The sequence below is a fragment of the Vulpes lagopus genome, chromosome 17, assembly GCF_018345385.1.
Source record: "Vulpes lagopus strain Blue_001 chromosome 17, ASM1834538v1, whole genome shotgun sequence".
In the NCBI taxonomy this organism is placed as follows: Eukaryota; Metazoa; Chordata; class Mammalia; order Carnivora; family Canidae; genus Vulpes; species Vulpes lagopus.
The window spans coordinates 21568085-21595802 of NC_054840.1; the positions used below are offsets into that span (position 1 = coordinate 21568085).

Genomic DNA, 27718 nt, shown 5'->3' on the forward strand with positions numbered 1-27718 from the left:
CTGGACAGGGAGAGCCTTAATGGACACTCAGTCCAATCTCTTATTCCCTTTACAAAGGACCCATCAGTCTCAGCCTCCACCAAAATACCTGTAGCATAACCTGAGGTCAAACACCTCAAAATGGTACATTTCACATTCCACTGGTCTCCCCATAATATTAAGTCCTCCTTCATATGTCTTTCTGTTGCTTCCACCCTCTGCTTCCAGAGCTCCGTCTGAGGTCACAAAGACTGAGTTTGCATCCCCTTCCATGGCAGAGTCCCACTCTACTCTGTCTTCCTCCATCCCCTTTCTCTCCTCTCCACACTAACCACTTCCAGTTCCTTCTTTCATCTCTCAAAAGGCTCTGGTTTCCAGTGCCATCAGCGATCCAAAACTTCCCTCTCTCTCTCTCACTGTTCTAGGGACCCTTTGTCATTTGGAACTGACCGAGAGTCTAGGCAATGTAGCATTCTGCTGAGAGATAAGCATTTTCTCTGGGATCAAGGAGAGAGGCGCTGAGGAACCAAAAGATTCCATGGCTAACTCTGTGAACACTGACCCAAGAAGACCCCAGAAAAGTCACCTTACTTTCTTACTTTGACCTTAAAATGCCACATTTGACATAAATAAAATTGTATGACATGACAACTCTTTGGAAGCAAAGAAGACAAAGAGGTGAAAGGTATCCCCTGGCCCTACCCTACCCCAAGGACATACAGATTTGAGGGAGTCTTGTGCCTTCAATAAACCAGGGCCCCTCTAGTCTTATTCATCCCAGCTTCTCAACTCCCACAGCCAGCCTACATGGATAAATGTGAGATTAGAATATATGTTTTTAACCATCTCGAAACCTGAAATTGGATTCTAGCCACTACTAGCTGTGTGACCTTGGGCAAGACACCCCTTCAAGTCACCAAATCAAAGCATCCCAGAAGGTTAAAGAGAAAAAAATCTCCATAAATCATCTAGTCCAAAAGCAACCAAGAGACCTCTTGTATGCCTCCACCCTCCTTTCACCAACCACAGCCACGGCAGATACTGCTACACAATCGTGGACTATTTCCCCTCCATCAGGATACAGTTTCGGAATCCTTTCAACACATCATCTCAAGGAGCCACTACCAGTACCCCCAAGGGACTGTATGAAATGAAATACAAACCACTCATTCTTCAGAGGGGGAAACTGGCAATCAGAGGTGGGCCATGAGTGTGTCAAGGGCAGAACCAGAACTACAGAAGCCCCTTCCCCATTCCCCTAAATCATTTCTGTGTCTTCTAACTCTGATATGCTGTGAATATGCCTTAACATGGGGATGGGGAGCTTGCCACTGCATGGAGTTCTATCAGAAAGACAGAAGTTTCTAAGTAGGGGACAGAAGCTTCAGAGAAGGCTTAGAGAAAGAGGTGCATCTGAACCAGTCTGCAAAAGACTGCTACCTGTAGGAACCAGTACAGTGCATGTGACTTCAGCAGAAGAAAATTCAGGATCATGGAGGCATTAACAGTAGTAGGAACAGCACAAGCAAAGGAAGGGTGAGGCTACAGGCCATTGGGCAGAGCAGCAGCCATGGTGACCATGGAGAGAAGAGCAAAGGAGATGATAAGACAAGATGAGAAGAGCAAACCAGAATCTGTGCAGTGTTTCCAATGCTCCTGGATTGTTGGTTCTTTTTTTTTTTTTTTAATTGACTTCAAGGCCTTAAGACTTATAAATGGGAAAAGAAGATAAGGAAGGAGTGGGAGGAAAGGCAAGAATCTCTCTCCATTCTCAATGGGGGAAAAAAAAGCCTTGCTATAAAATGTATTACAGGAACACTTTCATTATGTAAAAGCCTATTTTGTTTTCATGTCATTCTTAGATTACATCATAGAGTGGCTGCAGCCGTCTCGTACCATATTATAAATAAATCACTAGCTTAATCATAGAATGAGCCAGGGCCCTAGATTTAAAAGGGAAATATTAGATCATTTTTAATAACTGATATAACTCAAGTCAGTTGCCATTGAAGCAGGGTGAGGTGATGTCATCCTAAAGAAGTCTGAAGAGGAACCAAAGACGGTCAGTGCTGGGCAGCCCCAGAGAAGCTTCCACTTACGAAGAGGTGGCTGATGGCAGCTGAGTGGAGCTCATCCTCTGGACCAGACCATTGTTGTCATTAAAAGCAACATTTACTTTTCAAGTACTGGTGCCCAAAAGTCCTTGCTCGTGAGACACATTTTGTGAATATTTTGTTCTCAGAGCTACTATAGTCCCAAATACCAGAAAATATGAGCACGTTACGATGTCTGTATTTATGTCTTGGGAGTCATTGAGCAAAAGTATAAACGTGAAGGCTTTTGCGTATTCTGGGACAACACAAGCAAATGCTGCAGGTCTGGTCCAAGCCAATGGGACAGGGCAAAGGGGGGACAAAGCATGAACCAAGAGTGATTTCCAGCACTTACAGCCTCTCATGGAGAGCACGGACTAATGTTTAGCGGGAACCAGCTATGCACTACATATTGTACTCGGCAGGTACTCTGTGTACATTATGCTGCTTTATGAACACAAAAGAATCTGAGGCAGCTGCTATTTGCACCAGGTTTTCAAAGATGGAAACCAGTTTAAAAAATGATTAGGTGGCTTCAGTAAGATGAGGCAGCTAATACATGAGAATCTTCCTCTTCCAAATTCTGCTGTACCTTGTCAACCGTCACCCCATCAAAACTATATCCTGTTATGGACTTTCAGTAAAAATTAAGTAATAGACCAGCAACACTGTCAAAGCATTAATAGTGTAAAAAAAAAATTGAGAATCAAAAAGGGTCATGGAGCTGGGGAGCAGTATTAACACTGGCCAGTGACAGTCTTCCTGACCCAAGCAGGCTTTCCTTCTTTCGGCTACAGGGCTACTAATGAGCTTGACCATAATTTTAAGTCTTCCATTCCCATTAATTTTTTAGGAATGTGAAGGATGACTCTAAGGGAACCTGCCATCTTCTATAAAATGGACTGCTGCACTTGGTTTTATACAAGACAGTTCAGTTGAAGGGAGCGGGGGGGCAGATGCTCTAGGAAAGAACTTTCTGCCAGACAGAAGGTACTGGCTGAGGTTTTGTGTCTGATCCTGTCAGCCCCACAGCAATGTTTTGTATCAGCTCACTGTTCTTAATACAAATGTTATTCAAACTGCAGAGACACACTGAGCCAAGTAACACTGATTTATGCAACTTTTGGGGACACGGCATGACCCAACAGGAGATGGAGGCCCTGAAATTTAACTAAAGGAACAAGCTGAGGCTCAAGACTCCAAATTTCAACCTAATCTGTTTTTTGGGACAGAACACAGGTGGCAAAAAGCAGAGGAAATATGCCAAGTACTGGTATGGACTGATTCTAAAGCAGAGGCGGTGCACAGAAAGTAGAAGAAAAGCTCCGGACCAGAGTCAAAGGAGCCTCAGTCAAAGGAGGGGAGTCAAAGACCTCCCCTCTCTAGGTCTTGGCATCTCACCTGTACAGCAAAAGCTCAAGCAAAAACATTCAAGCACCTCTACCAAAGTAGCTCTAACTGCTAGGGAGGGTAAAAATGTGGAGGTATGAGGGTACAGCATTCTTTGAAAACTTGTGTGCTTCCACTGAAAAGCCATGCATGCCGTGTTTGCATCCTGCACAGTCACAGATCACCACTTTTATTCAGATTTTAAATGGAGTTCTCTCCCAAAAGTCCTCAAGTAAGGCTGGCCCACAGAGGTGTGCTCAGTTTCTTCAGTGGTTCCATGTAACTCCTGCTCCCATCGTCTAATTTAGGGCATCTGTGTAGACAGCCCCTAAGACAGCCCCCTAGAATTCCATCTCCTGGTATTCATGCCCTTGTACGATCCCTCCCCTTGAGTGTGGGCTGGATTTAGTGACTTGCTTTGAGCAAACAGAATCAGGGAGAAGGAAGGGGTGCCACTTCCAGGATGAAGTTACAGAAAGGCTATGCACTTGCATCTGAGGAATTCACTCTTGCTCACTTGCTTGGAGGGAAGGCTGCTGCCATGTTGTGATCTGCCCTATGGCAAGGCCTTGTGGCAAAAAAACTGAAGGCCGCCTTCAGCCCATTGCCAAGGAACTGAGGCCTCAGGTCAACAACCTATGAGGACCTAAACTGTGCCAGTGATTGTGAGTGAGCCTAGGGCTGGGTCCTCCCCAGCTGAGCCTTCAGATGAGACTACAGGCCAGCAGACACCTAGACTGCAACCTCAGGAGAGGCTATGAGTCTCCCATCTAAGCTGCTCCCAAGGCCTAAATCACAGACAGTGTGAGATTATAAATGGTCCTTGTGTAAGCACTAAATTTAGGGTTTGTTAGGCAGCAGTAGATAACAAAGATAGCAGCCCAGTAGGAGAGGCCCAGTCCTAGTCCCTACCAACTCCACCATTTTTCAGGAGGCCCCGGAAAGAGACTATAAGAGATTAGCTATCAGGAATTCTTGAGAGAAACCCCTGCCCGCCCTCCCTCACTGCTCTCAATGCAGAGATGCTTTCCCACTTGGTGACACATACCCAGGCATCCTCTGGCCACACAGAGAGGACCACAGAAATAATGTCAGTGCAGCTCGAAGTCAACATGACACTTCTGGCTGCAGCATGTTGACAGGAAATAAAATGGAGACGGAACCACACCTGGAAGGTGAAAGACTCCTTACCTGCCCAACCATATTGTGCGATCAGCTACATATGTTCAGAACCTGCCCAGCCTCAGGGGGCCAAGTGATGTCCACAGGAGTACCCTGCCAGCACTCTGAGCTTGTGCTATAAGGCTCCGTGGCTCACTCACTGGTTTTGAGATCAGATCCCCTCCTCCTGGAAACCTTTCTCAACACTCTCAATTCTTCCCACCCTCCCAACCTTTCAAATAAGCCCCATGAGACCCAAGGCTAAGTTACCTCCATTTTCCCAAGCATCTCTATGGGCCCTGAAACAGATTTGGTGATTAATAAATGTGTGTTGTAAACAACACCCTTCTTTCTAATGTGCTTTTCTTATGTGTATATCTCTCTCTCCAAGTAGTGCATAGGCTTCTCCAGGTTAGGAACTGTGCCTAATTCACTGTAGTGTCCTAAAGATCCTGAAGTTTACTGACTTCCAGACAAACAGTAGATCAGGGCAGAGCACGAGCACAGAGTCTATGAACCAGGGGTAGATATTTGGCAGCGATCTATCAAGGATTCATGGGGCCCCCCATCCATTAGGCATCAGAGCCCTTCTACCACACAGGAATCCAAGTAGGAGAGCCTGAGAATTCCTCTGACCTCCCAGGGCTCTACACAACACAGAACAGAAGTATCCCCACTGTACTGAGGTCAGGAAGTAGAAGAATATGGGATTAGGAGGAAGGAAATGAGAGAGAAGAGAGCACTCTACCTCTAACTTTCATGGATAGCAAATATCTCCTACAAGACATCCCTGGGTTATAGAACAGCCACAGGACCCTAGGTGGCTGGATGGGTTCCTGCTCAGACCCAGCAAGTCCTTTTGTATTTCTGAAGCAATAACATAAAAAGCAATGAAAGCTGGCTCAGCAGATGGTCACTCATGCCCAGAAACCACCTGACCGAGTAATTGTAGGGAGCCAAGACATTCACCTCCGGCGGAAGTGACCGTTGCTTTGCTTCCGGCACAGACTAATACCTGATCCTTCTAAGTACCAAAGAGGAAATATTAAAAATGAAAGCCCTTGGCTGCCGTCAACAATTGTACACTAGTATCAACAGAGGAAAATAATTTCCTTCCTGACTCCCACTGGGTCGGTGACGCCTAGAGCAGAAAGTTCGTGATTATCTAATCAAACAAAGCTAGAGTCAAACAGCTAGACTGTAATTTCTAAGGGATTTCTCAAGCATGGAGACTTCTTCAGTCTCCCAATTCTCCCACCTTCCACCTCCTGCTACCCTAGAGCAAAATCAAATATGCAAGGTAATAATAGTATAGAATTTCATTTCAATTCCAACCATTACCATTAAGCAAGGTTCCAGATCTAGCTCCTTTCCAAGACTGAGGACAAATCAGTGGCCATCCGATGGCGACGTTGGGATTGCAAGGTTGGAAGGAAGAACATACACTGAGCATATACCATGTAGCAGGCACCGTGCTGGGGACTACACATTACATGGTCTCATTTTTCATTATATTCAAGATGAGCCATTAAACTAAAGAAGAACACAACTGTAATAATCTATCATGTATGTACCACACTGTATAGTCCGCAAAACAAGTTGGCATCTATCAACCCATGTGCTCTAAGCAAACATGAGAAGCACGTGGAGCAATGGTTATCTTTCCTAATTCCCAGATCAGGGAAATGAAGGCAGGGGGACGTTGATTTTCTGGGGGCGGGGGGCACATCTGACAACTGGCAGACCTCTGACACCCCACCCTGCTGTACTCACTGCCTTTCTATGCATTCACAAACTTCTTGAGCCATTCTGCCCCAAAAGACTCATTCTGTCAGTCATTTGCTTCATTCTCATGGAGCCATGCAGCCAGCCTCATCTCTGCTAGATTTCCTAAAACTCCCCAACAGAGAATGGCCAGGGTCTGATGGAATGCTCTTAGAGAAAGGGACACTCACTACCTTTAGATTCATTCTTTCTATCCATGAAAATGCACTGTGCCCCTGTCATGTGCTAGAGATCCCAATGCCCTTGTGAACAGAGATGCTGTCCCTCTTCTGACCAGGTTTTATGTTCACAAAGGCCATCATCACGTGTGCCCTGCATCCTGCCCTCTCCAGTGGAGTATCATTCCTATAACAGTTCCTGGTGAGAAATCACTTCTAGTCCTGAGAGCTTTCTTGTGTAGACAGTCCATCTGGCTAATGTCCCCTTCAGAGGACAAAGCAATAAAGTCCAACACTCTAGAGGAGGTCTGTTAGGAAGGGAGAAAGAAAGCTCACAATCACCCAAATAGCATTAGATGGTGGTTCTCACCACCTTGTAGCGGAACCCAGATATTCTTTGAGGGACCACTCTTCTATGCCATGTAGCTGCCATGAAATTTCCGTGTGACTGTCATCAGACTCAATTCCAGAGGAGAGCCCAATGCACAGGCCATTTAGCACAGTCCCATCCTCTTGGCCTCAGTGACTGTGCAGGAATGCACAGTAAGTAACCCAGGGCCATGGGGACCTGGTACAAAAGGCTCTTCCTCTTCCAGGCAAGAGGAGGCCTAGAGCCCAGGATGCAGCAGGAAGCCATCTCCTGAACACAGAATGAAACATCCAAGGTTGAAGCCAACACACAGAAGGCAGAGCAAGGAGTAGTAAGAGAGAAACAGAGCTGAGTCCTGGCCCCGAAGCCCACCTCACCACTGGATGTGCAGGTTTCCAGCACAATCCCTCGTCCACCATGTTCTAGAGGCCATACTCTATTTCACGCAGTCCAAGGCTGCACTGGCATTTTAGGAGACATGAGCCACTATTGGTTCACAATTAGCTTACGGACAACAAAAACTCCTGAGTGTCTTCCAGCTTCCTCCTGCTTATGTGCTCTCTCCCATTCTGTCATCACCACTGAGTTGGTTGGTTGGTTTTTAATCCAAGTAAAAGTCTTCATATTAATCAGAATTTCATTTTAAACACTGAAAAAAAACTCAGGAAGTATAGCAGGAAACAAAGATTCACATTTGATTCTTAAAGTCTATGCTCAGGGCAAAACATTCAAGACCATGCGTGAAATTTATAAGCTAAGTAAGGTATTTAAGGATCGAAGCAGTAGTTGCCAGTCTTTTATCTTATGCAGATCTACTGGCACACAGGAGGTCATTGTTGTTTTAAGAGACATTGATTAAGAAAAGGTGACAAAATGTAACCATAAACTCTGTCACACTTTTAAATAAGGTTAGGTTTTATCAATCACTACAGCATCTGCTCTGTTTTGAAAAACTATACCATAAACATGGCAAGGCATATTATTTACCCAGTATACAGCCAGTGCTTAGGGCACACAGGGACGGGTCCTCGGAAAGGAGATCACAGATCGCAAATTCTAAATGGAAGCTTTTCCCAGAATTCTCTCATTGTTCTCCTCAGATCTCTGTCCAGCCAAGGGCGGCCCACACCGCTATTCTTTTCACCACTCCTATTTTCTAGAACATGATGTTCTCTTCTACCTGTGGAACTCAGAAGTATTTCAAAACCGAAGGGAAAGCTTCCCTTTGCTCGCGACCCCCCTTTCTAAGTGTGGAACGGGATCCCAGTGGAACTCCAGCAGACCCTTAAGACAACAGGTCTCACCCTTTGCCTGAGCAAATCTAGCCTCCCCTACTACCTCAAAGGACTTTTGTGAAAATAAACTGAGATCTCAGAAGAAGTATCTCATGTGGAGGTAAACAAGAATCACTCGACAATACAACTTTTCTTTCCTCACAAACGCCCATAACACTGTTCATTGACATCTTGATTTTGGTTCTTCAATTTCAAGAACTCTTCCCTCCATGCCAAAGGAGAAAGAAGGAAGCAAAACAATTATTGGCAATCCAAACTCATCACTACCCCCAATTTTCTTCCAATTTCTCTTCATGTTCCTTCCAAGAGCGGAGTCCTGCCTCTGCTTTGCCACACATTTTATAAGCATTGTTCTATTCTGTCCATTGTCAATGAAAGCAACTCAAGATAAAAAGAAAGAAGATTGTGTTTCCTCTCTAATTCTTACTCCATCCCGGCATCCAGTGCCCATGTGTTCAATGGAAACCATGGATTTTTTAAACTCATTAAACATGGTCATTGTTTATAGAAGAAAAGTCTTCCGTTCTTCATAGGACTCACCAATTGAGGAAAAATACCTTCCCTCTGATGAGTGCCCAGGAAAACAATAAGAAAAGGCCTCAAACGAGAACCAGGTGACTGGATTTTGTCTTCAGTTGTATTTCTGCGCTTCAATGTCTCCACCTGTGGAAAATGGGAGAGGGGGGTTGCTTATAAATTCTAGGCTCTTGGGTACCTGAGTGTCTCAGTTGGTGAAGTGGCCAACTTTTGATTTCAACTTTTGATCTCAGCGTTCTTGGATCTCTCTCTCTCTCTCTGCCGGTCTCCCAACCCTCTCTCTAAAAATAAATAAATCTTTAAACACACACACACACAACAAATCTCTAGGAACTTGCCAGCTTTAGAACTTTCCAGCTTTATGAACTAACTAGGCCATATGAGGAATGATGCCAGGCTTGAAGCCCACAAATTTGATGGCTTCCCTCTCTACCTGCTAAGCCCCCAGTCAGCTCCTGGCACTTCTCTTGCACCAATCTGTCACACAATCATTGAAAGGAGTTTGCAGGCAACCCAGCTTTTCTGAAAAAACAACTTCATCATCATCGCAGTGGGGAAAGAGATCAATAGTTAGATATTCATACTTTAGCCAAGAAAACATTAATAGCAAAATCTCAACGCAGTCTCAGCTGCAGACAAAGATTGGGTGGCTCAGTGGTTGAGTGTCAGCTTTTGGCTCAGGCGGCTGTGATCCCGGGTTCCTGGGATCAAGTCCCGCATCGGGCTCCCCACAGGGAGCCTGCTTCTCCCCCTGCCTATGTCTCTGCCTTTGTCTCTCGGATGACTAAATAAATAAATCTTAAAAAAAAAAAAAAGAAATCTGTTTCCAAAACTCATTTTTTTTTAAAGATTTTACTGACACTCAACCACTGAGCCATCTAATCATCCCTGGGGACAAATTTCTAACTGTGGGACTGAGTGACCCCTCTGAACCTTAGTTTTCCTGTCTAAAAAAATGACAGCCAGTGAGCAACAGAGAGCTGGACAATCTTGACACTTCCAGGTAAGCCCTCATTACAAGTTTTATTTCATTAAGACTTATTACTATTTTGCTAAGGATTATGCAGTACATATTCCAAAAGACAAGTGTTCCAAGGCAGTAGGCTGTTAAAAATGTCTGCTTTGTATATGCAGGAGGAATCCACATTCCAGAAAAACCACTACTCACATTTTCATTGTTGTCATTTTAAACATTATTTAACCAACCATGAAATTGATTTGTGTATATCATCTCATTCAGTCCTCAAATACTGCGATCAGCTCAAAGTTGGGAGGAACCTTAAAAATGGCCCACCTTACCTGTTCCAACTGACAGAGGGAAAAGCTGAGGCCAGAGTAAGGAGGTGGCCACTCCAGGAGCCACAGGTAGTGGCAGAGAGCCCAGGGCTTGCTCCATGGACCCAGTTAGAGTCATATTGACAGAGGAGGACACCAAAACTCACTGGGCAGAGGGACTTGCCCTTGGTCACACAATCAGCTTTAGAGCAAAACCACAACTTCCACATCCAAGTCTCCGACCACCTACTGGAAGCTGTCGGTATGGCCCAACAGGAAAAAGAAAGGAAGTCAGGAAAATGGTACATAATCAAGATGAGCCCAGCAAAGCAATGAGTTTCCTGGGACCCGATGGTCTTCAAGGACTTTAGAATTCTCAATGCCATTCCGCTGAAATGACTAAGGGATCATTTCCAACTTGCTGAGGAACGGATTTTGCAGAGGCAAACACCAGACCTGCAGACAGTACGATCTCATAGAAAACAAAAGATAGACACCACCACCCCTGCAAGCCCCTGGAAACCTAAGTCTCTCCTTGCGGAGGGAGATAGAAATCAGAGCAGTTTCTACAACAGCAGTAGAGGGCACTGGACTTGCCAGATCTCTAAACTGGAAGGTGAGGCTCTCCACCTTGGCCTTAGGGCAATGTCTCACACACCTGGCGGCTTCCCTCCACACACAAATGACAGTGGTCTCCTCTTCCATAGTCGACTTCTCTTTTAATCATTTTTTTTTCTTCTCTTCCATAAAGAGAACAAGGAGCTTTGCTAAAGAACCACTGTGAAATGATTGAAGTTCCCATGCAAACAAACCATTAGCAGAGTTCAAATGCAATTTAAATTACCAGTTGTTAAAGTGCTCCTCAATTTCGTGGTAAGTTTCCAAGGAGAATTACATGCTATATACTATTTAATTGGTTGTTTTCTATTTTTTAACATCCATTTATCCCCCCCCACCCTGATATTTCAGAAGCGTCTATAAAAGCTTCCCTTTAAAAAAGTATACATTGTTGAATAGATTAAATCTAAAGATTGAAAAGTATCCGCGAAACAGCTGCAGGATTATGCAGCTCAGCAGAAATTGATGGTTTTGACACCACAAAACATGCAGAATTTTAAAATCTCAGGAGTCACCTTGGAATGCCCTCAGCTCCTTCCAGGTGAAGACACTGAGGTCCCAAAACGAAAAGGAGGACTTGGCTCCAAGTTCTCTGCCTGGTCAGTGACAGGCCCAAGATGACAGCCATGACTCCTAACCCCCGCCCTGTGTTTGCAGGAGATGATGGGAAATACTCAATGAATTTTATTTTCCACCCGTAATTTTTTTAGGGGAAATATGAAGCCGCCTTCAGATATACTCCTGACCTCAAAACCAGAGAGGGCCACGGCGAAGCTCTCTCCTAAGAACAAGAAAAGGCTGATGAGTGATTAGTCAAAGGTGCTCAAAATGAGCAGATCCTTGGCAGGAACAGGAAAGACACTCTTCCAGATTAATGAAACAAGTTCTGGGATATCCACACTGCCAGTTCCCACTGCTCTATCTGGTCCGGAACCAGGGACTGCTCCTGCACAGAGAGGCTAAAGGATTCACAAAACAAAGGTAGGCCTCGTCGCGTCTGGAAAGGGAAAGGATTTCTAGAGGCTACCATGAGTACAGGATGAAGCTGAATGCTTTGATACAGGATTTGTGTAAATTATTTAACGTCCCTGAGCTCAAGGTCCCTGTCTGCCAAACAGCACTAATACCACCTACCCATCGGGGTCTAAGTAATCCTGCCCCGGGGATTCCAATTCCAGCACGCACTGCACAGAGCCCACACGCAGCATGCATTAATGCTCGGCCCCTTGGCTTCCAAGGTTTTCATAATTTCTCAAAGCTTATGATTCTGTGGCTCTAATTGATGCAGACTATAACTGACTCTTGTAAAAGCTATGTATGTTCCCTAAGTGCGCTGCGTGGAAATCCATTTGTCATTCAAAAAATAAAATAAAACACGTGTGTGAAACCTTACATGTTCAAGCATTTCGCTTCAAAAGCAAACTTTTTTGGAACTTCTATTTTAAAATGGCCTTCAGTAAGACTTAAAATACAGAGAACACACTGAGAGTTGTCAGACAGGAGGGAGTAGGGTGATGGGCAACAATAGATGAAAGGGAAGAGAAGTATAAGCTTCCAGTAACGGAATGAGTAAGTCACAGAAGAAAAGGCACAGCATAGGGAATATAGTTAATGATATTGAAAGAGCAAGGTTTGGTGACAGATGGTAGTTGCACTTACAGTGAGCAAAGCATAACACATAAAGATGTTGAATCACTATATTATATACCTGAAACTAATGTAACATCGTGTGTCAACTGCACTCAAATTAAAGAAAAAAAAAATCTAATGAAAAAAAAAAATGGCCTTCAAATCCAATTTATGAATCAAACAGGAATGAAAATCCCAATTTAATGTCCAAAGCTCATTTAAACTTTCCATCAACCCTATAATAAGAACAATTTCCCAATTGTCCACTGAAGAAACGGAAGGTCAGAGAGGTCAGGCCACTGCCTGGGATTTGGGTGATGACAAACAATAAAGCCAAAACCTGAACCCAAGTCCTCAACACCAAGCTCTACAACCCAGGTTTTATTACATTGCAGTTACAACTATACTCTGGACAGCTGTTCTGCTAAGGGCAGAAAATATGAAAAAACTCTTCCACTATTTTTACATTTTAAGGAGCTCTGGGGTAAAAAACAAAGCCTGAACTTTCAAACTAAAAAATGTTCACATTAGAAACAGAATCCTCCCTGACTTCCACCTTGCTCGATGTTCTTAAGTGAAATAAAAAACTCCAAGCCCTGGCACCAAGCAGACATCTGTTGGGTATGTGGGAAGCAGGCCTGAGAAAGGGTAACAGGGAGCTGATATCAGGCCAATTCAACAGAATTCCAGTGGCTGGGCTCATGATCAAACAAACCGCGGGTAACCCTAGAATGAGCTTCTCAACACCCCCTCTGGCGCAACTGTTAGCTGACACGATGTCATGTGCCCTGCATTCGCAGGTGCTCAAAACAGACATTTGCTAGCACCTCCTGTCCTTAATAAGGCACAGTGTATGGACCTAGCAGGTGGAGGTGCTGAGTCAGACTTGACTCTCAAAGAGCTCACAGGCTCACCGGGGACACGCTCAAATACATAAGACAGGATGAAGAGTGTGCAAAGCACAAGTATGTTCAATGTGGTTCTGAGAGTCTGAAAGAGCTCTCTCTGCAGATGACTTCTCAACCTAGCCTGAACACCCAAGAGGATTTCCATGAATGAGGAGAAGGAAAATAGGCCCAGGGAACACGATGTGCTCTAAAGGCCATAAGGAGGAGTTCAGGGTATTCTTAGGGAAAGTGACTAATCTGGTGAGGCCAGAGGCAGAGCACAGAGGGATGTGGTGGGAGACAAGGCTGGAAAGGAATGCTGCGGCCAAGACATGAAGGACCTTGTGTGCCAGGCTAAAACACTTGGATCTTGAGACTCATGGCTACTACATTTTGGGAAACGATTTAAGAGAAAGTTAAATGGCAGAGCTACGCCTTCAAGAACTGAATCCCCTCCCATGGTCAGTTTCTAAGCACAGGCAGGGGATAGGGGTGTCTAAAGGACAGCTTCCTCCTCTGAAGGGACCCCTTCTCCGTGGCCCACAGAGAAGTCAGAGGAGGAGGTAGCTCTCAGTGGTGCCCCAAACCCACACTTCCATGGTATTCTGAAGTTCCCACCCATGAAAGACCCAGAGAAGAAACCAAGACTACTATTCCAAGCAGGATTTCCACTGTCTTCAGCGAAATGCCAGCACTACCCAACTTGATGAATCAGAACACAGGCTGCACATAGGCTCCTGCCTCTTTCCTGTTACCAAGCAAGAGCCAGAGGCCTATCCAGCACACACTGTGTGTGCCCGAAGCTCTCTATCACAGTGCTCCTGGGCAGGCCTGGCACCATGTGACTGGAGCTTCCAACTAGTAATGAGCTCGCACTGATGACACCAGTCAGGCCATATGGAATCTGTCCCTTAAAGAAGTCATTGTGGCAGGTCCCATTTGTTAAAGGCACAGGCAAGACATTTTTCCCTTCCTGCCCTTAAAGGAGCTCCCACTCTGGAAGGAGAGACAAGACATAAAGTAGGAAATGGTGTGTAACCAGAGAAGAAGCAAAGATAACAGTACAAATCCTCACAAAAGTGCTGTGACTTGGTGTGATTATTTATACCCATTTGATGGATGAGGAGCCTCAGGCTCAAGCAGATTCACTGACCTGATGGATCACACATCTAGCAGTGTCATGGCCAATGAAGCTCTCATGCTCATCAACACCACAAAGTTATACTCTCTTGCCCCACAGCCCACTGTGGTGTGAGTTAGCAGAAGAGAGAATAGAGAGATCCTTTCTGGTGTGAGGCAGTGTGGATGGTGGAGAGTGGATGGTGATCAGAGGTCACCTCAGTGAGAAGGTGGCATCTGTGCAGAAGTGCAGAGGGGGACCAAAAGTTCTCTGGATGAAGATGGGAGAGGTCACCTTAGGCTAAGGGAAGAGCATGAGCTAAAGCATGAAGGTGAGAAAAAGCAGGCTATGTCTGGAAAATGGCAGGGAACGTGGCTGTCTTAGGGATGAGTGAGCCAAAGCCTCAAGGAAATTCACAACGGGCAGGCATTATGTCTAGCTATGATGAGCTGGATACTGCGGGCGGGAGTTTTTACTCCTCAATGGCAAAAATCAATAAATTTACATTCAGGTACATACAGCTGAATATACTAGGAAAATAATAAATGTTTCAAACAGAACTGTGGCAAGGTTTCAGCCTACTTGGGATTCTGTGCTTTAGTGCTAACGCCACACACACTAGCCTTCCGGGATCTGGGCCAGGGTCAGGAATAATGGACCTTTAGGGTCTTCCGATCGATGCACAGAGGAACACTGGACTTTGGAAGGTTACAACTTCTGTACCTCTTTTGTAGATTCTGACCTTCTTGCAAAGAGTCCCTACAGGTCATTAAATGAATTCCAGGCCCTGGCTGGAGCACAAGTACCCTGCCTGGTGAACAGAACATGGAGAACAGGACAGGGGTCCTATGAGAAAATCTAAACTTGATTCTTGGATTCTCCACAAATGAACTATGGAACCCTGAGCAAGTCACTTCCTTTTAATGAAATTAAATGTCTTCAATTGTAAAATGGGAACAATCATACTTATATAGCTAGGTTCTGGTGAGAATTAACAATTAATTTCTGAGATTAAATATAAGGTTATGTGTTTCTACATGCAGCCTGACATGTTGAGAATAGGTACTCCCCCTGAAAGCCACCATGATGATAGGGGTGGTATAAAAACGGCGCAATCCTCCTGGTGAAGTATCTAAATCTGGAGTTGTCAACAATTTTCCCCCTGTTGAAAATTGATCTGTATTCCCCAGGCAAGTCATTACATCTTTTTGTGCCAAATTGTTTTCATCTTTTAAATGACCCAGTAATCCCACTTTGGGCAATATACATAAGGGAATAATCCAAAAGGAAAAAAGAAGGCAATTTGTTCGGAGATGTTATTCATGGTGCTATTTCTAGCTCTTTACATATCCCTCTATTATAGCACTTATCTCACTGTGCTGTAATTATGCACTCCCCTTCCATACGCCTCCAAATTATCTTTGAATCAATCCCCAGCACCTAGCACAATGCCTGGCATACAGTAAGAACTCAATAAATGTTTGTTGACTAAATGAATGGGTAATATGAAAGAAATTTTAAAAGAAATTCAAATGAGCAAAAACAAAACTGTTTTTAAGAGATAATGTTCAAGAGTTTTTAAAAAAAAATGGTAATAGAGTCTGCAAAACATTTGAAGAGAAGTGTGTGAAGAAGCCTCAGGAGTGAATTTTAGGTTTAGATTATGATCTCTGAGCATCCCCAGGCTCAGGGCCAGTAGAGTGTAAGACTGGCATGAGAGGGCGCCTGGGTGGCTCAGTGGTTGAGCATATGCTTTCAGCTCAGGTCATAATCCCGGTGTCCTGAGATCGAGTCCCATATCGGGCTCCCCAGAGGGAGCCTGCTTCTCCCTCTGTCTATGTCTCTGCCTCTCTCTCTTTGTGTCTCGAATGAATGAATGAATGAATGTATGAATGAATGAGAAAGACTGACATGAGATATCCAGAGGCACGAGGTTCCATGCAAAGTCACTTCGGCCTGGTGGTGAGGAAGCACAAGGCTCAGTTAGGAATCTTAGATTCCAGCCTGACTCAGACACAGCCTCACATTGACCAAATCATCTGACTTCTTTTTTTTATTTATTTATTATTTGTTTTGAGAGAGAGAGAACATACATGTGGCAGGTGGGGAGACAGCGGGGTAGGGAGAGAAAATGTGAAGCAGTAGCACTGAGCGTAGAGCCTGACATGAACCTTAGGATCAAGACCTAAGCCAAAACCAAGAGTTGGATGCCCAGGCACCCCTGGTGGTTAAGCGGTTTAGCGCCGCCTTCAGCCCAGGGCCTGATCTTGGAGACCAGGGATTGAGTCCCACATCGGGCTCCCTGCATGGGGCCTGCTTCTCCCTCTGCCTGTGTCTCTGCCTCTCTCTTTCTGTGTCTCTCATTAATAAATAAATAAAATCCTTTAAAAAAAAAGTCGGATGCCCAACCTACTGAGCCATCCAGGCACCCCCAAATTATCTAACTTCTATGACACCAGTTTCTCCATGCCACTGAAAAATGGAGGGTTTACAGGAAAGTCCAGCACATTAGAAAGAATTATAGAGGGGAAGGCAAGGGCCAGGAGGCGTGAAATCAAACATAAATGAAAGAGGAGGTCTAGGAGGTACCCCTGGACCAGCGTTCTCAAGTCCCAGCTCTTCTGGGCTCCCACTGAACCTTCCAGAGCCATCTTACAGGGTGGTTGAAGGCTCCTCACCAGAGAATCTGCAGGAGGAAGGAATCCCTACAACATATCAAGGAGAAACAATATGTTAAATGTGGCCCACAAAATCAACATCACTCTGAATGTTCTGTATGCTTGGTGGGAAAGAATGTTTTATACAAATACCCAGGGAGAGCAGAGGAAGCGGCACGTTCTTCAGGGCTTATTTTGGGGCGTTCCAGCAGCTCTCAGCCAGGAAGTCAGAGGCAGGAAGCCACTGCCCTCTGTTCCCTGGCCAGAAGTTCGTTAGAAACTGAAGTGGGGAGCACACAGGCTCCTTAGTCTGAATCAGCTGCAAGTCCATGCACCCCCACTACATATTGTCACCTCCATCAGGGTCTCCCAGATACCTGCCCATTGACCTTGATGCTTCTCTGAAGGAAACTATACTTGACTTCCTGTATACAATCTCTCCAAAACCAAGTCGCTTCTCTCTGGCCCCACTTCTACTGCCCTAATCAAAGCTACCACCACCTCCCACCTGATTCTAGCAAGGGTCTCCTAACTTCCTTGCTTCTACCCTTGCCTCCCCAACTTGCAATCCAGGCAGAATGATGCTTGTCAAACACTCAGATGCTTCCCATCACCCCTACACTCGGGTCAAGCCCCTCCTCCAGCTTACTTACACCCAGCAGCCCTTGCCCTGCCCTCCTACCATGCTTTTCTTCCCTCTGCAGCCCACGACCTCTGAGCACTCTGACCTCCATCTGTTCCTCAAGCACAAACTCATTCTCACTCCACAGCCTTGGCATTGACAGTGGCCCCTGCACCTCTACATGGTTCTCCCCTCTGATTTTTGCATGGCTGGCTCCTCGTCATTCAGATCTCAGCTAAAATATCACCTCCCAGATCCCTTCCCGCATTCACTCACCGTCTGAGTGCCCCATGTGAATCTTCCTAAGTGTTACTTATCATTCCCTATTTACGTGTTCATTTATTACCTGCCTCCTCCACACACCTCTACTAGAATGTAAGCTTCAAGGAATCATTGTTCTATCTGTCTTTTTCTTCACTCCAAACCCGGTGCTGGATCAGTGCCCAGAACAGTATGAAGCACCTAAGTGGGAATCCAATAAACATTTAATAAAATTAGATGAATACATGTCACCAGTGAAAGAAACTGTACAGATCGCTAAAGGGCAAGTTGCCCGGCACTATGGACAACGTCTAGGCTTTGGAGTCAGATATGGATCCCTGATGCTCACAACTCAGGAACTGTAGGACTTTAAGCAAGTTTTCCCATTTCTCTAGACCTTACTTTCTCAGGTAAAATGGGGATAACAGCACCTGCAGGGTGCCAGGAGAATAGAAGGATCAATCACGTAGAAAGCCTCATGTGGGCTCAGCACAGATGGAATGTGTGCCATTGTGGACAACCAGCCCATCTTCCAGGTGGGAAAAATGAGGCCCAGAAGGGGCCCATCATCGCCCAAGTGAAACACTGAGTTAGCAACATAGCCAGGTCAGAAAATCACATCTGCAGTGTCTATCCACTGCTCTGCAGACCAGCTCTTCCATAGACCCAATATTATGTCACCAATTTATATGTTCCATCTTATCCCATAAGGGAGCTGAAGTACCTAACAAAGACGCATATAGTTTGCGGATTTTTTACAAGTAAGAAACTGGGGAGGGAGATGGAAAAATAAGGTGAAAGGAAGAGACATAGATTATAAACGAGAAGAGCCATACATCTCCTACCATTTTCCAGAGGTGGGCTTCACATATGGCTCCAGAGACGGACAGAACATGGACAGAAATCTGTACATGTGGCCCTTTGGAACACCTGGTTACTGACATGTCACAGCCAGGTGTGAGGAGTTAACACCATCCAGTTAAGAATCACCCTAGTCTGTCCCACTCTTCAAACTAAAACCAAATATCAGCTTCCTCCTGACCCCATGTGCTCTGACGTCACACTACCTGGGTTCAACTCCTAGCTCACTGCTAGCTGCGGGACTCTGGGTGACTTAACCCCTCAAAGTCTCAGGCTCTTCCTCTCTAAAATGGAGAGGATCAACAATAGTTCCTAAGTGGGTCAACAAACTATGGTGTGTACATATATGATTCTGACACATGCCACAGCATGTTACGTGTGTCTTACCAAATGTAAAATAAAGTAAAAAAAAAAAAAATTAGCACCTACTCACAGGTAGCAGTAATGGTGACTCAGTGATTTAGATCAAGTAGTAACTCTGATTTAGATCAAGCCCACTGCCTGGCACCCAGAAAGCAATCAATTCATGTCAGTTCTCCTTCTTAACAGTACCAGCATGCACACCAGCACCAGCAGCCCTAACCTCGTAGGGAGACCCTGCATGTCCCCACCACAGCTAGGAAACATCCCAAGCCTTCCTACTTCAAGCAGCCTCCTCCCAACCAGTGAGCGGGGCTTCCAAGAAGCCCAATCATAGTCACGGAGCAGGCGACATGCTGTGTGCAGGTTCCAGGGGTCCTGAGCTTCCCCGGTGCTTCAGAGCAGCCTAAGGAGCTGGCTGCGCTCCCTTCAACACTAGACAGACATAGGTCTCAGAGCACTTTCTTGCACTGTTATGATCTGTCACCTAATGCCACTGACATGAAAGTGCTTCCCCAAGACACATCTCCACCATCTTCCCTCAGTTGGAGAACAGGAACCCCAGGTTTACCAGAAACCAAACTGACTACAGAGAATGCTCATGGCCACGTGATATCGGGTGGACTGTAAGAGAGGGTGGTGCCCTCTTAGTCTCTCTGAAAAGTTGCCATGGTATCGAAGAAGGCAAAGAAGTGTGTGTATGTGTTTAGCAGTGTGTGTGTGTGTGTGTGTCTACAAGTATGTATCTGCATGTGTCTGTGTGTGTGTCTGTGTCTACGAGTGTCTATGTCTGTACGTGTCTGTGTGTCTGTATGTGCCTGTCTGTGTCTATCTATGAGTGTGTATCTGTGTGTATCTATGTGTGTCTGTGTGTCTGTGTATGAAATCCCTTCAGAGTCCGGCTCACCTTTCAATGGGAATGACACCCACAAATTCTGGCAGCCTCAAGAAGAGGGATAGAAGCTAAGATGGAAAGCCCAACTCAGTTTCTTTCAAGGCCCGTGCATAATTTCCACCGCCTGAGAGAAATTGAAATAAGGGCCTCCACTATTAAGTTCTGCATCTTGGACAAGCTCTCATCCCCTTCCAGGGAAGAAAACGATACAGGCAGCAAAGCCGATCAGAAGGCAGCAACTCACATTCAAACAACATTTGCATGACAGGGAACAGAACAAAAGTAAGTAGAAACCGAAAAAGGGAAAAAAAAGAAAAATTTTACAAGTAACAAATTCAGGCGTCTGAGCCCATGAACATGATAGAAAGAGGTCTGAACTGGGAGAACTAGGTGCTAGCTCTCCGTCTCACCAGTCAGATCAGTAAGTGTGGGCCACTCTGGCATCCCGGTCCCAATTTCCTCATCTGCAAAATGGGCACATTTTCTCCACCTCTGCCTACGGGGACAGCTGAAGTGTAGGAGGAGGAGGAAGGATCCGAGAGCCACAAGACCAGGATTCTAATCCCAACTAATCAGCCCTGTACCCACAGGACGAGTTAGCCATGCTACCTGGGCCTCCACTGCTCACCATCGTGCTGCACACCGAGGCAGACCAACCCAGCCACCTCTGAGGCTCCGTCCAGCTCTAACAGTCCATCAGCCCACACAACGTCCTGCACACTGGGTGTCTATTCCAGGCTGAGGAGACTGTGCAAATGCTGCATATGTAACAATAATTTTATGCTCTTAAGGCCAACCGTAACTCTGCTTTTCAAGCTAAAACTGTCCCTCCCCAAGCGTCCACAAACATCCTTCTGGCTTCTGGCTCTAGCCCTAGCAATCAGACAGGCAACAACACTCCCAAATTACCTTTCTACCCAACTCTGGCCAGGCCTCAGGTGGGAGGAAATATCTGTCTCATTTTTTTCTTAACGTACAAATAGAATTTCCCCTCAGGCAGAGTCCGTCTCTAAATCCCACTGTGAGAAGCACTCCCCTGGGAAAGCAGCTGTCCACACCCCGAATTAAAGTGGCCAGCGCTCCCAGCAACATGACCCATCGCCATGCAAGCCTTCAGGGCTGCGAGCCCCAGGTCGGAGCAGAAATGCCATTCTCTCTATCAGTAATGATGTACTCACGCGAGTCAGGCCCCACAGGCAGCTGGCCCTCCGCTGGCCCTCACTCCCTCTCACACACCCTGAGTCCCACTGCAAGGAGGTGTCCCAAGGCTGAACAGCACTGAGACACTCTCTCTTCAGCTTCCAGAACAAGGGGCAAAGGAATGGAGGGGACGGGGGTGGGGGGTGGGGGGACGGGGGCCACTTTGTTTCTGGAAACAAGAATTCAAATCCTGCTTTGCCTAAACCCTGAGTCACCTCCTTCCCTTCCAATAGATCAGTGTGGTGGGTAAACATTTCCATATATGGAGAAGCAGGCTAGAGGATGTCAGAAAAATCACCCTTCTCTCCTCTGGCACTTGAGGAACATGCCCCCACTTATGACAATTCCTTACTCCAAGTAAATGATTAACCCCGAAAGAAGTAGAGTCTCAACGGCTCCATAGGCTGTCCTGTCACAGGAAAAAGGCTCCCCAGCCCAAACAAGGAAGGGACTGGTTTGAAAGGCTTTAAGTGCACCTGAGGAATGGGACCATCTAGAATGCAATGACATTTATGGAGTCAATCTATTAATTCAGAGGAAGGGAGTGGCATCGGGGGGCGGGGGGGGGGGGGGCAGAGATGTACCTGAAGAGGCCACCTAGGATCCAGTCCACGGTTCTTCTGATGGCAGACGAGCCCCAAAACAATCCCCACCCTTGACACCCTGACTCCCTTGGGCCAAGAATCCTCCTGGGAACTTCATTTTCCATGAGTTATTCACAGGACAGACACCAGGAGGGAAACCCCAGAATAAAACCAGACTTTCAGGAGAACATTGCTGGGGTGGGAGGAGGAGGGTTGAATGCCCAATTTAATTTGTAAGATTACTTCTAATCAGAACGTCCCGAGAAGTGTTTGATAACTCAACTGGACCAGTAAAGTCAGTCAGGAATGAATCTGGTCTACAATGACTTCTAGCGAAAGGGAAAGGAGGGAGATGGGGTGCTGGGGAGGAGGGGTCTGCTCAGAGAAGGCAATCCGTGTCTCGGCTTCCCAGTGGTTCTACTTCTTACAGTGATCTTGTTCTACTGTTGGCTGTAAAGGCTTTTTCTAGGTCACGTGAGCCATTTTTCAGAATCCCTGGCCTGCACGAGGCTGCTCGTTTTCATGCCCAGGGAATCTTCAAGCAGTAAACAGCACTGCTCAGGGAGCCAGGGCACCCAAGCCCTAAGCCCAGGTGAGCCACTCCTTTAGATTTTGGAGAAATCAGCTCTCCTCTTGTAGCTTATAGTCTGTCATCTACAAACTAGGTAGACAGCCCGAAACTGTCCAACTATGTGCTCTAAAAGCAGCTTCTGCTTGGTCCGCCCAAACAGGCATGACACATTTATCCTGATTACTTGCTTTATATTTTTGCAAGCATGCCATAAATACCTGCAAAACAGAAAACATGTCTCGTTTATTGCATGTTTACGAAACGAACACGAATGTAAGTGGCCATTAAATGAAGCAGGGAAACAGGGTCAAAGAACCTTCCACAACATGCCAGAATCAGAACTCAGTACAGAATTCCTGCCACTGCAATACTCCCAAGAGGTTCCAGAGGCAGGTCTGAAGAGGGTAAAGGGCTGGTCCTCTGTTATAACTGACTAGACACGGAGACATGTGACTTGGTGGTTCTGCAGAAAGACTGCCATCCCGTCAGGAGCTCAGAGTCCTTTCCAATACTCCAACAGGAACATATCAGCAGAGGAAAAAGACATTCCATGGAAAATAGCTGCCCACAGAATGGCCTGGAAACTCTGAAAACCAAAGAGTAAGCAGACTATAAGGATAGGTATGAAAACCAAGAAAGAAGAGGTTCTATTTGCCCTCCACTTTGCAAAATAGCATTTGGAGACCAGTTTCCATATCCACAAAGGGGCCTTGCATTCCCTAATGTATGTGTGCCTCTCATCCTCTTGACCACTGAAAGCCATTGGCTCTGGGATCTTGAAAGGACAGAAGACCATAAATGCCACCAAACCCAATGCCTCCTTGGTTATAAGCCCTTCCATGGTGTCCCTGAAGTCTCCAGGGAGGTGATGATCGTTATCTCCTACTCTGCCAATTGCATCTTTCCAAAGGAAAGTCCTTCCTTATATGGAAACAAAATCTGGCTCCTGGCTTTCAACCTCCTGTCCCTCACTCTGCCTCTTCCAACCATATGAACAACCTATATGTGTTTCACTGGCTTGGAATTTCTGTACGTGAGTATAGAGTATGGATTTCTGTAGGTGAGTATGTACGAAGCTGCCAAGATGTCAACCCTCGGGCATGCTGGCCGTTTCCTGACCCTATCGCACCGCTAACTCCCAAAGCATTTTGTTGCCAACTTGAAATCCATCGTTTGGGGTTTTTCCAGGAAGTGTTACTACTAAGCAACCCATTCTGCACATAGACCGCTGGCCCCGTGGACTCCTAAGAAGTTCCCTATTAAATCCCAGCCACTGAGGCTTAAGGAGAAAGACCTTTGAGACCCATTCTTTGGCCCCCTTTACCCCTCCCCATACCACATTCCCACCCTTTGTGCATGAAGCTCAGGGACACAGATCCCATTCCCAGCTCCCCAGTCCTGCTTCCCTGTCCTGCCAGACCTAAAACTGTCTCCAACATACAAGGTTGTTCCAAGGAACATTAAGAGAGAGTTCTGCAGGAAAAAAGGGCTTTGCCAGCTCAAGAGCTCTCAGAATACTAACTCTGGGAAAAGAACCGGGGGTGGTGGAAGGGGAGGTAGGTGGGGGGTGGGGGTGACTGGGTGACGGGCACTGAGGTGGGCACTTGACGGGATGAGCACTGGGTGTTATTCTATATGTTGGCAAATTGAACACCAATAAAAAATAAATTTATAAAAATAAAAAAAAAGAAAAAGAAAAAAATTTTTTAAAAAAGAGCTCTCAGAATAACAAAGTAGCCTGCAGGCAGGATGGCAGGGCCAGCTTGCTGGCCACAGGGCTGGGAGCTCATGATCCTTGACACTCGGGCACCATTCTGGACACCATTGTCTTTACAAAATGGCAGGGGAGGGAAGGATGTTCTGATGGCACGATTTGGATCCAAGGTACATGCAGCAGTGATGCCTCATGTTAGCAGCACGCTTTACCTGGTAACGAATGCTTTCCCAGACAGTCTCCTTTAATCCCTACTGGCACCTCCACTGGGAGTATGATACCCAATTTCATGACAGGAAAGAGAAGGCTCAGAGAGCTTAAGTATATTCCCAAGGTCACCCCACCAGTAAGTAATAAAAGAAACACTGGTTTAGAAGTTAGACTACTTGGGATTCCAGTTCCAACTCGGCTGCATACTAACCGTGTGACCTCTGGCCAACTGTTTAACTTTTCTAAACCTCAGTTTCTACACCTGAAAATTAGAGATTTAAATAGCCTTTCTGTCTCCTCTCAGAGCAGTTATGAGGATCAAATGAGATAATGAGAGTTAAAACCCTCTGGAAAACGGGAAGGCGGTCCAAAAGTGTAAGGGATTATTGTGTGATTACTGGTAAATGACTGTGCATTCCATTACAAATACAAAAAAGCAGTGAGGTCATTCTCAAGACAAAGAAACATTAAGGCTCTGGGAATGAAAGGGAAATGATTTGATGTTCCACAGGGTTCTGTCTCGATGCCTCTCACTGGCAGCTGAAGCCCAGCATCCACTGTCAGATTTTCAGCCGCCAAGTCACATGTGTCTACAGGACTGACTGCTCAAGACAAGGCTCCCTTTTCAGCGACAGGAGAATGCCAACCCAAAGAGAGGTAATAGAGAGGGACGTAGGAAAGACCCCCCGAGATTCTCAGTTCCGGAAACATGCCCTGTGATATACTCCTTGGAGAAGTTGTTAGAAACACAGGCTCCAGTCTTTCTGCAATAAGCCCATGGGGAAATAACATACAGTAATGAGCTATTTACCAGAGAGCACTAAGGAAGCTCCCAAGCATGAACCAACCAAGGGCACGGGATATTTCAAGTTGCAGATACCAAAAAGATAGAAATCAGCAACCTATTAAATGTCCCAGCACAGCTCTCTGAGGCTCAACCTGGAATTCATGCATCCCAGGCCCCAGAGAGGTCCATTTGCATACCAGAGGTCCAGCTGCAGATCACCTGGGAGCGGAGGGTACCCAAGAAGCTCTGAGAGTGCAGTCACTGGTCTGGCTTCCTTCAGGCCTCTCCCAACACGCTAGTCATCAGGATTCTCTTCAATTTCTGCAAAGATCCAAGTTATCAATGTCATTTGTGGAGGGGTCAGACCTTCCCCAGAAATCCATTCCCAAGGCTGATGAGCACGCAGCTCTGCGATGATTGTTTTCAGGTTTGCATTTTATCATCCGCTTCCTTGTGTTTCACATTGGCGAAAGGCACTAAATTAATTTATCACAGAAATGTGTGAGTACCTATCAAGAGTGTGGGCCCGCATTCCCAGGGATGGCGCAGCAAGGGGCTCTGAGATACAGACACGACTGCAACATGGGACAAGAGGTGGCCAACTCCGGAAGTTCAGACTGCAGCAGGGTACCCTCAGTGGGAGGCACTGACCTCCAGGCTAGGTATTATAAGAGGGTGGAACAGGGACAGTGACAAAGAACAATTTCAGGCAAAAGGAAGGGTCTGAGCCCAGCCAATGAAGAGCTATGTCGAGTGACCAGCCTATGTGTGTAGGCCACCAGTGGGAGAGCTGGGCAGATGAGCGGAGGCAAAAACAGGAGACTCAGCCAGGGAAACTGACGCCAAATAACTACTGTAGCCTAAGGTGATGAGATCGCTTCTGTTCCTGAAAACAGAGAGCTTTTGTGAGAAGCAAAGCACTGATCAGGTTTTCAAAAATGGTCTCTTTGACTCCTCACTGGCAAATAATCATAACAGCAACAACAACTATAATTTAATGAGTGAATAAACACTGTGCTGAGCACTGTACTGAGCAGGATGCAACCATCATTCCATTTAATCCCATCCATCCACCGCCCTGTGACCGAGGCCATCTCATCCATTATACAGATGACGAAGTAAAGGCTTGAAGAAAAAGCAAACTGTGCAAGTTCCAGAGACGGTAAGTGGGAAAGGCCAGGATTAACTAACTCCCAGTGCAAACTCAATCCCCTGCAATTCTACAACGCACTCTCCAACTTCTAACTTTCTTTATTAGACTCTCCCTATCCCATTTCTAGGAGATGAAGTCATCCTCACATAGCTATCACAGATAACAATCATATGTATCACAAGCATAACCCTACAAAAACAGTTGACCGTATTCCTTATTTGCTTCTCTCTCCCCAGAAGACCCCTGGAGTCAGGAACCTTGCCTGCGTTCTTCTCAGCACTGTGCATACAATGAACACTCCAATAGTCACAGGTAGTCAGTGAGGCCATGTCTTTGAAGACTGGGCCAAGGAAGTGACAACGCTGTCATTTCCATTCTATTCTTCACAGAAATGGAACTAATCTCAGTGAGGTTCCCCAGGTCTGAAGAGGAGACACAGCCAAGGTGAAGGACACAGGTCAAGGAGCGTGTGCCTGGGGCAGCCTGAGGCTTCTGCAGCTACTCTGAGGCTGCATGACCCTGAACCTGCAGCCAGGTGCCTGGAGGCCTCCAGACAAAGTAAACACAATGCACAGTTCCTTGAAAAAGGGGGAAAAAAATGCAGGATCCCTTACAAGTGTCAAGGGTGCTAAGCCACTCTGTCTCTCAGCTTTGGTGAACAGACACACTGGGCTAGCACAGTGGTTTTTCAAACTTTTTTTTTCTTTTTTTTTCCCCTGGCAGCAGAGACTTTCCTTTAAACAAAATGCTTTGCAAATGCTTTCTTGTAAAAGTAGGTCGCAACAGAGCTGCTCAGGCTGGGCTCTGGGGCACCCCTTTGCCCCACTTTTCTTCCCACTTGCCATCTCCCCCACCCAGCACCCCAACCCTAACCCCACTCCTGGAGTCCTGCAATACTGTGTTACTCAGGAAAGCACAGCAGCCTTCACCGTACCTTCCGGCTTGGATGGTAGCAACCTCCAAGGTGAGCTGTACCTCCTTAATTAAGGAGCTCTGTGCTTTTACCAGGGAGACAGCTAATACGTGGGGTAGCAGGGGAAAAAAAAAAAAGGTTCTCAAGCAAAAAACCTTGGATTCTCTCAGTTCTGGAAATGTGCCCTGTGATGTTCTCCTTGGAGAAGTTGTTAGAAACACAGGCTCCAGCCTTTCTGCAACAAGCCCACGGGGAAATAAACGTGTTTTCAACTAGGAAGTTATTCATATCTCAGTAAGCCTCAGTTTTCTCATCTGTAAAATGGGAAATAATACTACCTACCAAATAAGTCTTTCATTAGAACTATAATGTGCATAAGCTGCTTAGTAAAATGTTAGAATAAATACTGTGTTATTGAACGCCTCATCTATAACTTTATCTAAGTTCATAGATGTAAAAGAGGTAGCACCGTGTCCAGAGAAAAAATATGCTCAGGAAGACTGGGGCTCAATGCTTTCAAGGACATTTTCATCCTAAATAAACAATATGACATCAATAAAGAGCTAGACGGAGGAAAACGTTAATGTCCCAAATTCTCCACAGCTCATCTTTGAAAAAGCTTACACTGTGTCTC

The 27718-nt window shown here is 45.9% G+C and overlaps 1 protein-coding gene across 22 annotated transcripts in view; it reads right to left on the reverse strand.

Annotated features, from left to right (window-relative positions):
- The window catches only part of LOC121477519 (LIM domain containing preferred translocation partner in lipoma), a 667092-nt gene that overhangs the window by 593157 nt on the left and 46217 nt on the right, over positions 1-27718 (reverse strand). For 10 of the 22 annotated variants that reach the window (XM_041731917.1, XM_041731895.1, XM_041731914.1 and 7 more), the window contains exon 2: positions 25216-25339. The exons of 3 other annotated variants lie outside the window; for them this stretch is intronic. The gene's annotated coding sequence lies outside the window, so the exon portion shown is untranslated. Of the gene's footprint in view, positions 1-8770; positions 8894-21130; positions 21461-25215; positions 25340-27718 lie in introns of those variants that run through there. 9 more of the 22 variants (XM_041731896.1, XM_041731910.1, XM_041731904.1 and 6 more) reach the window with 6 other exon arrangements.